This window comes from Lithobates pipiens, unplaced genomic scaffold (assembly GCF_037356315.1).
Source record: "Lithobates pipiens isolate NorthernLeopardFrog02 unplaced genomic scaffold, aLitPip1_a1.2 Scaffold_16, whole genome shotgun sequence".
In the NCBI taxonomy this organism is placed as follows: Eukaryota; Metazoa; Chordata; class Amphibia; order Anura; family Ranidae; genus Lithobates; species Lithobates pipiens.
Window position 1 is genome coordinate 282427401 of NW_027507748.1, and position 15838 is coordinate 282443238.

At 45.1% G+C, this 15838-nt stretch overlaps 1 pseudogene; it reads left to right on the forward strand.

Annotated features, from left to right (window-relative positions):
• Positions 1-6622: 6622 nt before the first annotated feature.
• On the forward strand, positions 6623-6741 carry LOC143986380 (5S ribosomal RNA; annotated as a pseudogene).
• The last annotated feature ends 9097 nt before the right edge of the window (positions 6742-15838 follow it).

Consider the following 15838-nt stretch of genomic DNA (forward strand, 5'->3'; position numbering starts at 1 on the left):
CCCTAATCTGGAACCCTCCCAACCTATATGCTCCAATCACACCTTCACAATTGCCAAAAGTCATACACATAGATTTGTGAATAATGTAGACAGACCTGGCTACCCAAACTCGGCATGCCGCCACACAAACATTGGCCATGCAATGACATATATTAGTGGTGTGTAGGCATTCAAGCTAACCCTTTTGCCACTGCACATACAGCGGGTAAAATAAGTATTGAACACATCACCATTTTTCTAGGTAAATATATTTCCTGGTGTATCTTGGCTGCATACAGTGGGTTGTGGCTCCACCCCCACAACCTGATAGGGCTGCTTAACTATAAATCAAAGACAAATCCGGCTCACAGCATTCTCCTTTTTGTCCTCACCTGAATAGCCCTGGAATCGCGAGGTATCCCTTACCATTTGTCAGCCTTTCCTGGGTGGAAGTCCTTCCTGTACAGCAGGGGCACCCAACCTTTTGAAGCACAAGGGCCACTTAAGCGACTTAGTAACTGGTCGTGGGCCACAATGAGCAGAGCATGCAGGTCCGTGTCCGCTCTGCATAGATACAGCCCACTAAACTCTTTATTTTTTTTAGCGGATCGTATTGGGGGTAGGACACAAGTCGGTTTGCATCTGCCACTTAGAGGTGAATGGAGGGTCCAATTGGGTCAGACTAATCGTGTGAAAGGGGCCCAAGGCTGCTTTTACACTGATGCAATGCGGTTTTTCTGCACCTCGTGTACCTTTTCGGCTTTCCTGCACTTTGCAATAGACTTCTATTATATTCTGCAGGTTTGGTGCACTTTTCAGAAAGCTCAAACTCACAGGTAATAACAGAAGTCTATGGCTCAGTGCAGGTAACCCTGCAGGTGCACTGCTCTGTATCTGCGGATCAGTTTGAAAGCAGCCCAGTAACCACTGCAGAACAGATATTCCCATATATACACTGTGATTTTAGTAATAGACTGAGCTTTAACAGTATTCTATTCTATTCCATCCCAGAGTAGGAGGTCGCAGGCCACATCAGAGTACTCCACGGGCCCCTGGTTGGGCACCCCTGCTATACAGCCTCTATGAGCTATATGGTTGGAGCCCTATTCTGGTGGCGCAGGCATGTCAAAGAAAGCTTTAAAGCAGAACTCCGGCATTTCCAAAAAATCCCCCATTGGTGACAGCGCACTGTGCCAATAACGGCAGGAGGCAGGACATCAGCAATCGGTCTCAAATACTATATCTGACAAAGCACGACATCCCTGTTGTGTCATACAAGTGATTTCTGATAAAAAAAATACCCGCTCTGCACAGAGATAGCAGGCGGAGTGGAGGGGCAGATTGCTGGCAGGGAGGAGGAGAGAGAGAAGACACCTCCTCCATGGGTGGCACAGACTGGGGGGGGGGGGGCGGTTGTGAAACCGCCCCTTTGCCCACTACATGAAATAAAAACTCCCTGCTCGCTTTCAGAGGACTACAACTGGGCCTGTCAGACCGCTGGCAGAGCATATGGGAGTGATAGCAGCCAGCGGTCTTACAAACAGGGTGTCACCAGGCAATAACGTTTTTTCAGCAAGTTCAGCAGCCTATTAAAGAGGAACTACAGAGCTCGGAAGAACATGGATGGCAAAGTTGGTGAAGGTAGGAGATCAACAAGGACATGGGGGGGAAAAAATTTTTTTTGACCGGAGTTCTGCTTTAACCACTTCAGCCCCAGAAGATTTGATTGCTCAAAGACCAGAGCATTTTTCTCAAGTCATCTTCCAGGACGGCACACCTGGGAGATGATGGGCTAATCCCTACAGGAAACACAATCAATCGACAGCTGTTTTAAGTCCCCACCGTTCCCCTTGATCCTCAGTTTTTTATTGTGTTTCTCCCTACACAGCGAAACTTTTTTTTTTTTTTTTTTTCCAAATGACCCGAAGCCTGGGGCTGGTGGTCTCCCCCTGGAAGCCAGACCACAAGCTTAGGAAAGCCTCTGGGTCTGGTAGGATATTCTTGTCCTTCCTTGGGGGTTCCCGAATCTTTTCCTCAAGGGGGGCAGCAGAATTTGGAAGAGCCCCCCTGAGAGCTGAAGGACCCTAGGTACTGTGGTGTACCCAGAACTTTGGGGGCCATTATCCTGTCTCCCCCCTCCTTACCTGTCCAGGTGGCTGTTCAGACGGGGGTGCTGGCCATCGGTTCTTTCCAGGGGGAGCGTGTCCCCGGTAGCTTGTGTGGGCTGCCAGAGAGGGCGCGGCAACAAGCACTCACGTCATTTTCAAACTTCGGGAAAATGTCGGCGGCGTTCTTACCCAGGAGGGAAGGCTGAGAGTCAGTAGGAGCAGGCGCCCACATCCTCCTTTCGCTAGAGCGAGGAGGCACCAGTTCACTACGGTGGATGTCTGCTTTAACCACCTCAGATGGGAATGAGGAACGGTAGGCATTTCCCCCCCCATGTGTATATACTGACTGGTACAGTTCAGGACACAGCCTAACCTTGCAACTCCCTATGGGGACAGCAATTGGGGGGGGGGGGGGGACACTTTGGCGGCTATCCTCCTTGCGTGTGGACCATAAGGATGGAAAAGCAAGCCCGCTGGCTGTGGCAAAAAGGGGAAGACGACAATGGTGATTACTTTCCTTTGCCTTGGGAATTTAGCTGCCAAATGCCCAATTCCAGCCAGAGGGTTTCTGGGCATTTGAGATTTCACCTGGGGTCTGGATTCAAATAGCCCTTAAGCTTCTGCTAAAAACACCAGCCGCAGCTCCCTCTTGCATCAGAGACGCTGTATGGTGGACAGGTGGTGCAGAGGAACAAGTGTGCCTAAACCACCTCAGATGGGAAAGAGGTAGGTAGGCCATTGCTCCCCCCCCCCCCCCCTCCCCGTGTATATAGTGACTGGTGCAGTGCAGAACCTGGGGCTGGGATACAAATAGCCCAGACGCCACTGCTAAAACCACCAGCCACAGCTCCCTCTTACAGCAGAGACACTGTGGTTATCGCAGCAGTAGGTTGCCAGCCTTTCCTTACATGCCCAGTTGTGGCACATTAGTAGGGATGAATATAGCGTACAGAGGGGACCTGGTAGATACAAAGTACAGGCCAGGTATACCACTGAACAATTTATTAATTGGGCAGTGGTTGGTGGATTCAGAAGCTCCCCTGGTCAGCAGGTGCACTAGGTTACCGGCCCTATTAGCCCAGCTGCTAGGAATCTGAAGTTGCTTCATGATGCTTAAAGTGGTTGTATACCCAAATTTTTAACTTTTACCTACAGGAAAGCCTATAATGAGGCTTATCTGTAGGTAAAAAAAAATCTCCTAAACCTGTACGGTTTAGGAGATATTCCCCTCGGTATGCGCCGCTGACTGCAGCGGCGCATGCGCACAAGGGGATTCTCGGCCTGAAAATCTGGCAGTGGCCGGCCGGAATGAAATGCGCGCGGGAGTGCCGATATCGCGGCTCCGGCCACTCACAGCGCCGGAGCCGCGATACCCGGAAGAAACGCAGAGGGAGCATGTCAGCTCCCTTGGCGTGGATCGGGCCAGATGTCGGGGCCTCGTTCTAAGGTAAGTATTTCATAATGAGCTAGTATGCGGTGCGTACTAGCTCATTATGCATTTTGCTTTGCAGGTTTAACAAAATAAAAAAAAAAATTGCGGGTTTACTACCGCTTTAAAAGCTGACCTAACATTCAAGGATGGGCAGGGACCAAGCTTCTATGTGGCACAGTAGGGGTTCCCTTGTGACAGATCCTCCTTTTGGGGGTTGCTTGCTATAGGTAACTTTCATAAGCTCCAACCTCCCACTCCACCTTTACACTGGTTATAGTGTAGGAGGTAAGAACAAACTTTTTTGTTGGTTTGGACTACAATCCACTCAGTGGCAGATCTAAAGGTGATTCACCATAGATTGCTTCCTACATCCTTTTAATTAAGGATTTTCTGTGCAAACCTATGCAAGAGCTACATAATTGCTTGTTTGAAGCCTGCACGTAGCTATTTACCCCCAGGCTAAATTGGTAACCACCTCTTCTAGAGGCTGTCTTAAATTGGTCTCTAGGGCTGGGCTCATTGAGACTTTAGTTGCTAATCAGTCCCACCCCTGGGTATGAGCTGGCTAGCGTTTGCTCAGTCTATGGAGGTAAGGTAGGACAACAACTACTATAGTAGGGTGTCTAACCATTTTAGGGTTTGTTCCTTCACTGGTGGTGAAGGTTTAGTATCTACAGCCCAGGCTATGCCTATGAAATAAATTGCCTGTTGGTTATTTCATAAAGGGATAGACCATGACTCCTCATTGGCTGCACACCAGTAGACCTCAGTAGTGAAGGTTTGTCCTTGCTGGGATGTTTTTGTGGCACAGCAGAATTACACATTGAGATTTGTGACATCTCTTCTCATAAGGGCTATATTGCTGTACATCAGAAATGTACTGCACTGAAGCTTGTTTGCTGTCCTTTATATCCTAAAGGTACTGCTTTGTTTGGCTACAGATCAGAAAAATACAACGTTGAAGGTGGTCTGTGCTTTCTGGTTTTGTGCTGCACAGCAGAAATGCACATCATTGAGTCTGGTGACATCTCTCCTCATAATGGTTATATTGCTGCACATCAGACATACACAAGATTAAGGTCTGTGAGGTTTTTGTGTCCTGTATTACTGCCTTATCAGAAAGGCAGCAGTGAAAATTGATGGTTCGAATTTGTTGGGCTACATAGCAGAAATACAAATTGAACCCCTGCCAGGTGTAGTACATATAATGCCTTTGGTAATCCGTGTAGCACCACAAAGTGGTGGCATGCCGATTTTTAGCTATGCGATTTGACATGTTGTCGCAAGGCCAAATGGCTTCAATATGGATGTGCTATCTCTATTCAGAATTGTTATATTGTTGCACATCAGACATATACAAGATTGAAGGTTGTCTGTCCTTTATGTCTTGCATATACTGCCTTATTGGCTGCATATCAGAAAGGACACAGCAGTGAAGGTTGCTTGTCTTTTTCTGTTTTTGTTTTTGCTGCTCAGCTGAGAGACACATTGAGGATGGTGGCATCTCTGCTCAGTATTGGTATATTGCTACACATCAGACATACACAAAGATTGAATGTTTGTGTCTTGTATGTCCTATATTTACTGCCTTATCGTTTTTATATCAGGCACAGCAGTGAGCAGTGTTTCTTATTGATCTACCTTTCTGCATCTTAGGGATACACAGCAGGGGGTTGTTGGCTGCACTCCTCCAGGGAGTCACAGCATTGGTGACCCCTCACTTGTTCGACCTGAAAATTGCTATTTTTTTTTCCCTGCAACCTGTGTAATCTTGAGGTCTGTGGATCCAGGAATTGAGGACTGCTGGAGTCGCACAGACACAAATGGTACCCATTGAAAGTCATAGTGTATGACTTCTCATGTGTCTTGCAGTCCCAAGTTGCAGGTTAGGTCGCACGGGTATGGGAGCCCTAAGCTTATATGTCCCTTCTGGTTGAGGTTTTGCTACACAGCAGCAATACTCATCATGGCGTTATTGTCTTATTTCCCCAATCGTCTTTCAGGACAGCCACCTTTGAGAGACACTGGCTCCTCCCCTCTTAGGAAACACCGCCTTCATTTTCATGATTTAAGCCTCCTCCTCCCTTCGTTCCTCAGTTATGGTGTTTCCTCCGGTGGGGAGACACCGCTAAGGAACCTTAGCTGAATCAGTTGGAGAGACTGAAGCTATCCGAGCGGAGCTCTGGCCCCACTCGGCAGTCTGATCGTCTATCGGTCTTTCGGCAGGCCGGCCAGCTGGTAAGCTGAATTTTCGTACTGACCATACACTCTAAACTTCGCTTGGGGAAAGCAGGAAGTTTTTAGAGGCTCATCCCTTCGTTCGCCCAGGAGGGTGCTTCAACGGGATAGGCAGTCCGGTCAGCTGGGGAGCTGAATTTTTGTACTGTCCATACACTCTAAACTTCGCTTGGGGAAAGCAGAAAGTCTTTAGAGGTTCATCCCTTCGTTCGCCCGCAGGAGGGTGCTTCAACGGGATAGGCAGTCCGGTTGGCTGGGGAGCTGATCTCTTGTACTGACCTTTTTTACACGCACTCTAATCTTCGCTTGGGGAAAGCAGGAAGTTTTAGGGAGGTCCATCCATTCGTTTTCGCCCAGTGGGGCGCTGCAACAGGACGTCCTAGGTCCCCCTGTGTTTGCAGTCGGCTTGGAGCTGGAGGCCGGACCAGATGACGGGCGACGTCAGTTCTGGTGGGGGCGGACGTCTTTGTTGAACCCGCGTCTTCCGGTTCCGGACGCGGACGGAAGGAGGACCAAGCGTTCGGCTGGTGCAGCCTCTCTTCTAAGTTGCACAGGTAGCTTTGGAGGCACGTTCGTACCACTCTTCCTCAACAGGAGAATGTCCGAAGCAGTGGCTTCAGGAGCTCCAGGAGTAACGGCACCAGCCACTCAAAGGTAAAAGCCCTGGCGAGGGGTTCCCTTACCTTACAACCAGTAGCTCCACTGGTGTTTTTTCCCCCTAGGTGGTCGGGGGGGAAGGGCAGTGCGTCTGGGATCCAGATGGAGATTGATCCTAGGGGAGGGCACTCCCGGTGGTCCTCTTAAGTAGTGCTGGTGTTTCTTTTTTTAGGTTTTTATGCTGCTCTTTTATCTCTATGTCTCAGAGGCCTACGGCCACATAACCCTGAATGCGCTCGATCTCGTCTGATCGCGGATGCTAAGCAGGGTCGGGCCTGGTTAGTACCTGGATGGGAGACCACCTGGGAATACCAGGTGCCGTAGGGGACATGAGCAAATCTCCCCTTGGTTCTAGGAGGGAGCGTCCTTCATATAGAGCCTCTTTGGGGGAATCCCTGGTTCAGAGCACTTGGTTAAGAGTGTATTGAAGCACCGGATAGCTCAGTCAGACCTTTAACCTAAGGGTTCAGGGTTCAGGTCCCTGTTTGAGCGCCATCAGGAAACAGGCAGCAGAACACGGTGCATATCTGGCGGCTTCTGTGAAAGTTCCAGTGGCCTCAGCTCCAGAGCACTCTTTCACCAGCACAGCAGAGTGTTCCACCTAACCCGATGGATGTTCCTCCTGCAGGTTAAGGGAGAGTCTAGAGGGTTCCAGAGAGGAAGTTGAGGAAGAAGTTGACAGTGCCGTTCAGACTCTCAAGGGAATCTGATGGTGAGGGCTTGGGTGGGGAACCCAAAAGAACCTCACGATGTAAACTTCCCCCTGGATGAAGTGGATAAGCTCTTGGGAGCTATTCATACCACTTTAGGCATACAAGAAAAAAAAAAAAGAAGGCATTGTCACCCCACGATCAGATGTACTAGGGCCTGGGGGAAGCGGGTGTTCCCGGTTCATGACATCTTGATCGATGCCATCAGAAATGGCGGGGTCCCGAAGGAAAACCTTTCTTTTCTGGTGCATTAAAACAAAGGTTTTTTCTTGGGCGGAAGAGGAAGCTCTTGTCTGGAATAGAATCTCCCAGGTTAGAGGCTACCTTTCTTCAGATGTCCAGGCATACTGACCTGTCCTCGGGGACATGGGAATACTTTCAGACCCTATGGTTTGAAATGATGGACTCCCTTCTGAAGGATGCATGGGTTTTTTCTCTTAAGAAAATATCTAAGCCTGCCATAGCGGCCACAGGGGTGGCTCATAATATGAAGTGTCGGCTTAGCCAGATTAATGCATGAAGCAATGACGGCAGAGGAGACTTTCTATCCTCCTTTCCCACGCTGCTTAAGGAGTTGGCATACGCTGCTTCGATTCAATCCAGGCGAATGTATGCAAGATCTTCGGCTCTGACCAACTCAGCCTGGAGGGCCTTAAGGCTGAAGACATGGCAGGGGGTCAAGGCGTCCAATGCAAAAGCTCTGTGTAATCCTTTTTTACTGGAGACCTGCTGTTTTTGGCCAGGTCTTGAAGCAGTGCGAGATCGCACGGCTGATAAGATAAAGGCCGTTTCCCTTAAGAGGAAATATATAAAAAGGGGCCTTCCTCCCCCAGTGGGAGATGATCACCTCCAATTAGTTTGTGATGAGGATCATCAGAAGAGGTTACCGTTGGGAGTTTTCAGAACTCCCCCCTGTTTGAGACTCCTTGTCACTGAGCTGCCAAAATGTGCCCTTCTTTCCTCTTCAGGAGTTAGAGGAACAGGAAGTGGTAATACAGGTCCCAGCAGGATAGATAGGAAGGGCTCCTATTCTCACTTTTTTGTGGTTCACAAGCCTTTGGAAAAAGTTCAGGCTCATCCTGAACCTGAAGCGTCTGTGTGTCTTAGTCACCTACAGACTGCTTTTGTTGGTTTTGGTCACTGGGTGAGGGCACCTCTTCCACCAAAACTGTTTCAGGGCATGGATAGTAAGGATGCATACCTGCATATTCCCATCCCAGAGAACCACCAGCGTTTCCTGAGGCTGGCAGTGATAACTTCTGTAGGGGTGCTACACCTTCAGTTCAAAACACTTCCCTTTTGGGCTATCCCTTTCCTCCTCGTATCTTCACCAAAGTGATGGTAGAAGTTCTGGCATTCCTGCGTCTCAGGGGAGTCTCGGTGATCGTGTGTCTTGACGATCTTCTCCTGTTTGTACCTTCTCTGACGCAGTCGATTTGGGATCCACAGGTAACAAAAGACCTGTTGGTGAGCCTGGGTTGGCCTCTGAACCTAGAGAAACCCAACTTAAATTCCTTACCAGGGGGTCACCTTCCTGGGGTAGGTGCTGGGCTCAACAGAACAAAAGGTCTTCCCTCCTTGGAGAAGATTCAGAAGATAGACCTAGCACTGTTGTTTCTCCAGGGCAACCGTCAAAAACTCAGGCAGGTTGAGTTTACTGACAGCCACGCTCCTAGCAGTTCAGTGGACGGGGTCATGTTACCGTCCTCTGCAAACTATTTATCTTGAAGGTTTGGGACCACAGTCAGGGGTCTTGGGACTTTTTGGTTTCGGTTCCAACTCAGGTAAAGAGGTCCCTTTGGGAAAGGGAGCACGTTTGTTACAAGACCTAGAATGGAGTTTGCCAGTATCCAGGGTGGTTACAACCGATACGAACGGCTTAGGTTGGGGTACACACCTAGACTCCTGTTTGGTACAGGGTACCTGGGAGAGGAAGGAATCTAAGAGATCCTCAAATTGGAGGGAGTTGAGAACAGTAGATCTGGTTCTCAGGATCTTTCAGAGAGTTCTCTGGAGACTTCATGTAAGAGTCATGGAAACAATCCCTTGGCAGTGGCTTACGTCGACAGGACGTGGACTCCTGGAGCGGATCCTTATGGGTCCTAGCGAAGGCCATCCTCAGATGAGCCGAATATTAAAATCCTGTCTTTCCAGTGATCTGTTTGAAAGGAGAGCAAATTCTGATATTAGATTTCCTCAGAGCAACCAGGTTCTCAAGCAGGAGGTTTTTCGAAAGGATCACCCAGAGTTGGGGGATTCCTTGGATAGACCTCTTTTTTTCTCAAGGGAAAACGCAAAGGAAGCCATCTCCTGTTCCATGAACAGGGGAGAGGGGAGGTCGGGAGCAGACACACTAAAGCACAGAGTTAGGGTTTCTCTAAGTGCTATGCTTTCTCCCCTCCCGTTCTGATTCCTGCAGGGTCAGGGAAGAGGTGGGTGGAGATTACTACCTGTTTTCTAATCACACCTCTTGGGCCCAGGAGGCCGTGGTTCTCCATTCTGAAGGGCCTGTCAGTGGAACCCCCCCGGGTTTTCCCGGTCTAAGAGTGTCTCCTTTCCCAGGGTCCAATCTGCGGTCCCCAGGTGGATTCTTGCAGCTTGGCTACTAAGAAGGAATTGCCGAAGGGCAAAGGGGTCTCAGACTGTTTAATAGCCACTCTTCTGAATTGCAGGTAAATAGAAACTCAGACCATTTTCTTGAAGGTATGGAGGCGGTTCAACAGCTGGTGCTCAGAGAACTCCTTCAATGTGCACAGCCTTGTAGCCATTCTAGAGTTCCTGCAGTCAGGGGCAGATAAAGGTTTAGCCCCATAAACATTGAAGAGTCAGGTTTTCGCTTTTAGCGTATTCCTGGAAGGGCATTTAATATCAGACCTTGGTATAGTAAGGTTCTTAGAGCCTTAAGTAGGTAAAGACCAAGCCTTTGGTCGTCCCCTCCCCAGTCGGGGTCGCTCATTAGTTTTACAGGTTCTCACAAAGAACCTTTTCAGCAATTGGAATCTGGCTTGTTATGGTTGATTACTCTCAAAACTGTTTTTTTATGGCAATCACTACGGCAAGGAAAGTGAGTAAACTCGAAACCCTTTCTGTTAGGGCACTCCCTTTCCAGACCATTCAGTTTTTAACACCATTCTGGCCTTTTTACCTAATGGTAGTCTCTAATCCTCAGAGTCCGAGAGATTATGCTGCCTATTTTTCGTTCAAAACCAGTGAGAGAACAGGAACACATCTTATTGGACGTTAAAAGATGTGTCCTTCATTATTTTGGTTGCACAAAGTCAGTTCAGGAAGTCTGATTTACTTTTAGTGTTACTTCCAAGGGCTAGGAAGGGTTCCAAAGCCTTTAGACGTACGCTAACCAGATGGTTAAGGTCAGCCATTGGGCAGACTTGCGTGGTTGGGGTATTAAAGCCTCCAGTTAGAATTAAAGCACACTCAGCCAGGACAGCGGCAACTCCGCAGACAAAGTGGACTGGTGCGTCTCCTGAACAGATCTGTAGAGCCGCAACGTGGTTCAAGTTTTCTACGTTCGTGAAGCGCTATAGATTGGATCTTCTCTCAGCCAAAGACCAAGCCCTTTGGTCACAAGGTGCTGCAAGCAGTAGGTCCCACCCTAAGACAAGGTACTCGCTTATCCTCTCAAAGGTGGCTGTCCTGAAAGACGATTGGGGAAAAATGGAGTTACGTACCGGTAACATCCTTTTCCAGGAGTCTTTCAGGACAGCACCGGTTCCCACCCAGGTTTTTTGCAGATCATCGGGAACTCATCACATGAGACCGTCAGGTAAGACTAAAAGTTTATTTGTTTGACGTGTTCTTGTGTCTCCCCAGTTGGCCGGAGGTACTCTGGAAGAACTGAGGAACGAAGGGAGGAGGAGGCTTAAATCATGAAAATGAAGGCGGTGTTTCCTAAGAGGGGAGGAGCCAGTGTCTCTCAAAGGTGGCTGTCCTGAAAGACTCCTGGAAAAGGATGTTACCGGTACGTAACTCCATTTTTTGCAGCAGACCAGAAAGATTGCAGCTGTAAAAGCTGTCTGTCTTTTTCCTCAGTGTCTGCTTTTATGTTGTTGCACAGAAGAAATACTCAAGATTGAAGCTTGTTGGTGCTTTCTGTTTCATATTGCCTTACCTTACTGCTCTTCAGAAAAACACAATGCTTCGGGTTGCTTGTGTCCTTTCTCAGTGTTGGTTCTATCTGAACTACACTACAGAAGTGCATGACAGAAAGGATTGTCTTGTGTTCCATATTTTATCCTGTGCCATAGCAGAAATGCACAACACAGGAGTTGGTGTTCATATTGATCTTATTTTATTATTTTTTTTTTTTTTTGCCACTTGGTAGGATTCTTGTTATTAGTAATTTCTAATCAGTTTGACTCTCAGAATCCTAATCTTTGTTGTTAACATCATTGTGGCAAGGTATCTTTTTCTTTTCACTATCTCTTCTTTTTTTTTTTTTTTTATCTTCTCGTTATACCTTATATCAGTTTAATGTTTATCCATTAAAAAGAGAAGACCATATACATTTTAAGAGGAAAAAAAAAGAGAATAGAAAAAACAATGAGTAAAACTATCATCTCCTAAATTATATTTGCCCTCATATAGTTGTTGCCTTGTCCTAGTAATTTATTCTTTATTTAATTCAGTTATACCACCCCCGCCCTTCCCTCTTCTCTAATTATCTGTTAACCTTCCCTATCTCCACAGCTCTTCATTCCATTAATGCTTGTGTATAATGCTTCGTCTTTTTAAATATTCTCCATTTTTCCCATGTTCTACGGAATTGTGTCATTCTATCTTCCTCCATTTTTCTTAGATACTCCATATTATTTATGTATTAAATTTTTTTAATCCATTCTCTTATCGAGGGTCCTTTCACCTGTAACCAATTTTTTGGTATTATGGCTTTTGCAGCATTAAGTAGGACGGGTATTAATGAATTTCTTGTTCTTCTTTTGGATTGCTTACTCCTCTTTTCCTCTACTCCCAAGAACAAACACTCCCCTGGGGATAAAGGTATTTTTTGCCCTGTTATCTTCTCTATATATTCTATTATTTTACTCCAGTATTGGTTTATTACTGGGCATTCCCACCAAAAATGAAAAATTGATCCTGGTATACTACATTTTCTCCAACATAGTTTGGAGTTGGAGGGATCAATTTGATGTAATTTATCTGGTGTTAAGTGCCATCTCATTAAGCATTTGTAATTTACTTCAATTGATCTTATATCATATATGGAATCATATATCGAGTTAATCATTTGGGTCTCATCCACTCTATAGCCAAGATCTTTCTCCCATTTGACTATAGATGGGATATTTCCTTGGCCCTCTAGTTCAGAAAGGCCATCGTATATCTGTGAGACACAATGCTTAACTGCTGATTTCCTTGTACATAGTTTTTCCATTAGTGTTAAACTACTTTCATTTCTTAATGGTTTTGGGATGGAGTTCACAAAGTGCTGAATCTGCTGATATTCCCAATCTTTTAACCTTTGCCATTTATGCTTCATCATTAAATCGAATTTTGACATTAACTTCCCCTCCCTTATAATGTCTTTTAATTGTAAGTCCTTCATTTGTTTCCCTAATGGAGTATCGTGTCCTGGTGTAAAGAAACTCGTGCCCTCTAAAGGGATTAGGGGTGAATTGTGTTGCCATTTGTTTTTACTTTGTATTGTGTCCCATTTTTTCAGTGTCGTTAGTGTGATTTCGTGTGTCCTACTACTAAGTGCTCTAAAGTTTGGTGGAATCCAAATATTTTTTTGTAATTGTGACCCCATCAATATCTCCTCCATTTTTACTCATTTCTTTTTAGTGGTTGAGTTTGACCATTCGTCCAATCTCGATATAGTGATTGCTAAGTGATATCTGTGTATATCTGGTAGTGCCATTCCTCCCCGGTTTTTTTTCCTTGTTAATAAATTATATTTTATCCTAGGTTTTTTGTTTTGCCATATCAATTTTAAGAATAACGCTCTTATTATATTAAAAAAAACTAATTGGTATTTTTATCGGAAGCATTTGCATTTTATATGTAATTTTTGGTAATACCACCATCTTCAACACATTAATTCTTCCCATCCAGGATATTGTTCCTTTGTTCATCTTTGTGAGTAACTCCTTGATTTCATTTATTAGCGGGATATAATTAGCTTGATATAACCCTTGAATTGACTTTGTTATTTTAATCCCTAAGTATATTATTTCTTTTTTTTTCCCATGTAAAAGGGAATTTATGCCGTGTCAATTCTTCTTGCGAGTTTAAGCCGATATTCAGAATAACAGTTTTGAATGGATTTATTTTAAAATTGGAGAGGGCACCGTAATCTCCTATCTCCTTTATCAGACCTGATAACGATGTTTGGGGGTTAGTCATATATAGGAGTATGTCGTCTGCATATGCCGCCACTTTATGTTCTTCCCCCCCCATTCTTATTCCTTCTATGACTGAATTATTTCGAATTTTTGCTAATAGGGGTTCCAGAGCTATCACATATAGTAAAGGCGAGAGGGGACACCCCTGTCTTGTACCGTTATGCATATCAAAGGCAGACAACATACTCCCATTAACCCCCACTCTGATGGATACATATATAAGTTATTCACCCATTTCATCATTTTTGGCCCAAAGCCGTATGTCTGTAGTGTTTCCATGATAAAACTCCAATCTACTCGATCGAAGGCTTTTTCAGCATCAATCGAAACCAATATCATTGGAGGTTTAGTTTCTCCATCCTTCCCCATTAGTAACAGCGTTCGAAGGCTGTTATCTCGTCCCTCCCTTCCTGGGACAAACCCTACTTGATCTCCATTAATCATTTCTGGGAGTAGTTTTTTTATCCTCGTTGCTAATACTTTTGCATATAATTTAGTGTCCGTGTTCAGCAACGCAATTGGCCGATAATTAGAGCAGATCGAAGGATCTTTACCGGGTTTTGGTATAAGGGTAATATTTGCTAGTAGTGATTCTTTTCTCATGGACTCATCCTCTACCAGTTTATTCCAAAATTTACATAGCTGGGGGACCAGTTGTTTAAATTTTTTATAATATCTGATGGTAAAACCATCTGGTCCTGGGCTTTTTCCCATTGGGCATATCCTTTAGTGCGTTCTCTATTTCTTCTGGGGTGATCGGGTCTTCTAAGTTTCTGGCCATCTCTGGAGTTATTTTTGGTAGGTCTATTTCCTTCAGGTATTCCTGTATTTTGATTTTTCTAGTCTCCTTTTGACTTTGTCTCCCTGCTCCTAATTGAGTATAGGGCGCCATAATATGTTTTAAACGCTTCTGCTATTTCTGATGTTCTATATTTTATTTCGCCTTTCGCGTTCTTAATCTTTTCTATGTAGTTAATAGCTTTTTTATCTCTTACCAATCTGGCCAAATGTTTCCCCGTCTTGTTTCCCCACATATATCTCTCTCTTGCTACATTTTTATAGATTTTTCTTACTTCTTGTTCCATTCTGTTTTTTAATTGGGTACGTTTATGTATTATTTCTTTATATATGTTTTTATCGAGATGAGACTTATGTTTTTGTTCTAATAAATATAGTTCTTCTTTTAAATCATTTTGCTGCTTTTCACTTTCTTTTTTTTTCCAGGACCCTATAGAGATTAATTTCCCCCTAATTAAAGCTTTATGGGCCTCCCAGAGTGTAGCCCTTGGGATCTCTTCCGAATCATTCAATAAAAAGTATTGTTCAGTTTAATTATTGACGATATTTTCTGTTTCCACGTTTTCTAATAGGGACTCATTAAGTCTCCATATCCCTTTACTAAATTCTTTTCCTGGATCTTTTAATTTTATTATTACCGGTGCGTGATCTGAGAGGGTTATGGATCCTATTTTTGCTTCTAGTATGTTTTCTAATAATTCATGGTCAACGAGTATGTAGTCCAATCTGACATACATGTCGTGTACTGTGGAATAATATGTGTAATCTTTTTTCCCCATATTAAATATTCGCCACGTGTCCATTAATTGTTGCTGGGCCATCTTCTTTTTTAAGATTCCATGTTGTTTAATTTCATGTACCATACCCCGTGAAGTACTATCTATATACGGATCCATGGCAAAATTTAGATCCCCACCCAGGATTATATGACCCTGTTTATGTGTATCTAATTTATTCAGGATTTTATTCAGATATTTTTTTGGGCCTTTATTGGGACAGTATATATTTACTAATGTATATCTATTTCTTTCTATACATCCTTTTACAAATAGAAACCTCCCCTGTGGATCTATTATTATTTCTTCCATTTTCCATTTGACTTTTTTAGAGATCCCAATTGCCACTCCCCTGGAGCCCCTTGTTGGGGTATCTGCGTAATACCACGTTGGATACTTCTGTGTGTTTAATCTAATACATAAATCTAGCGTCAGGTGCGTTTCTTGTAAAAACACGATATCCACAGAGTATCCCTCTATCTCCCTTAGTATATTTTTTTTTTTTTTTGGAGAATTCATTCCTCTAACATTATATGTTGCTATTTTGATTTCTGACATTATATGTACTTGGTGCCATCACCCATCTCGCCTTCTATTGGCAAGGTGGTTATCACGCCCATTAGGGGCTCCCCCAACCCCCACCACCCCCCCTCCGACCCCCCCTAACCCAACCCCTCCCATCCCCCTCCCCCCCAACGAAGAGGGGGAGGGGACCGGGCCGGAACAAAGAAGAAAAACGTCCCACCAGGCTAAAACTCCC